Source organism: Nestor notabilis, unplaced genomic scaffold, assembly GCF_000696875.1.
Source record: "Nestor notabilis isolate BGI_N333 unplaced genomic scaffold, ASM69687v1 scaffold16241, whole genome shotgun sequence".
NCBI classification, from domain to species: domain Eukaryota; kingdom Metazoa; phylum Chordata; class Aves; order Psittaciformes; family Psittacidae; genus Nestor; species Nestor notabilis.
Window position 1 is genome coordinate 3,429 of NW_009914455.1, and position 1,227 is coordinate 4,655.

A 1,227-nucleotide genomic window follows, 5' to 3' on the forward strand; every position below is an offset into this window, starting at 1 on the left:
GGGGGCTGCCCCATCCCTGGCAGTGTTCAAGGCCAGGTTGGACACAGGGGCTTGGAGCAACCTGCTCTAGTGGAAGGTGACCCTGAACTGGTCCTTTCAACCCAAACCATATGAAATCCAGGTCCCACAGAGACACATGGGGCACGTGCTTCCCCTGTCCCACCACTTCTCTGCCCCACACACTGCGTGACTGCAGGAAACGAGCTGTACAACACTGGCACACTCAGGAAAGCTCACCAGGTATCCCCACGTTGTTTCCTTGTGACCCAAGAGAAAGGAGCCATGGAGGCCAGAGCATCTGCTCAGCCCTGGTTCTGCAGGGGTTTTGTGGCATGGGTGGACATCAGCAGGGGAGGAGAGTGAGAAGAGTATGACAAGTTTGGTTCCTAACTCAGAAGTCTAAGCAGAAGCACAAGCTCTGCAGTCAATGGAGAGAGGCAGGAAACCTCCACAGGCAGCTCAGATGACCTTCATAGGTACCTCATGTTCTGAATCATCTCCAGTGGAGCCTGCATCTAACCCTGGACTGCACAGGGAGTTACTATCTCAGCTCACACCACCCCGGGGAGCAAATGTGCAAAAGCACCCCAAAAATAGCAAATACCCTACTTCACCTCCTTTCTCCAGAGTCAACACTGTGTGTGTGTGTGTGTGCAGGATCTTTCTGAGATGGCCTTTGCCTAGGAAAAGCAGACTTTCAGATGCTCATCTGGCACCAACCCAGTCCAGAAGGAAAAGCTTTTACATTTTGTTCTGTGCAGTACTCAGTCTTCTCCAAGCATTACTCCCAGGATTCAAGCTGGTGCAGCTCCAGGACAGCTTTCTCTAATGCGGGTCGAAATGGACTGGTTTGGTGCCAGATGAACATCTGAAAGCCTTTTTAAACTCCGGTTGAGAAATTTAAGGCCAGAGAGCATTAAATCATGTTGTCCAGCCCTGTGTACTGAACTCAGTGCTCAGTCCATTCACTCCTGGAACTCCCCAGCATTTGTCTCCACTGGAAGATTGAAGAGATGGATGTCTATTGATCTTCTGTCCTGCTGGCTCTAATCATTGAAAATATGTGCTTTATTGGGCATCAGAAATCAGTTTCTCACCTGAGTCTTGTGTGGGACAGAAGGTGTAGTTGGATATAGAATCCCAGAGTGGTTTGTGTTGGAAGGGACCTTAAAGCTCCTCCAGTCCCCACCCCCTTCCACAAGCAGCGACCACCTTACCCTACACCGA

General features: G+C 50.6%; 1 protein-coding gene across 1 annotated transcript in view; it reads right to left on the reverse strand.

Annotated features, from left to right (window-relative positions):
- The window catches only part of PPCDC (phosphopantothenoylcysteine decarboxylase), a 15,478-nt gene that overhangs the window by 530 nt on the left and 13,721 nt on the right, over positions 1-1,227 (reverse strand). The window lies entirely within an intron of this gene.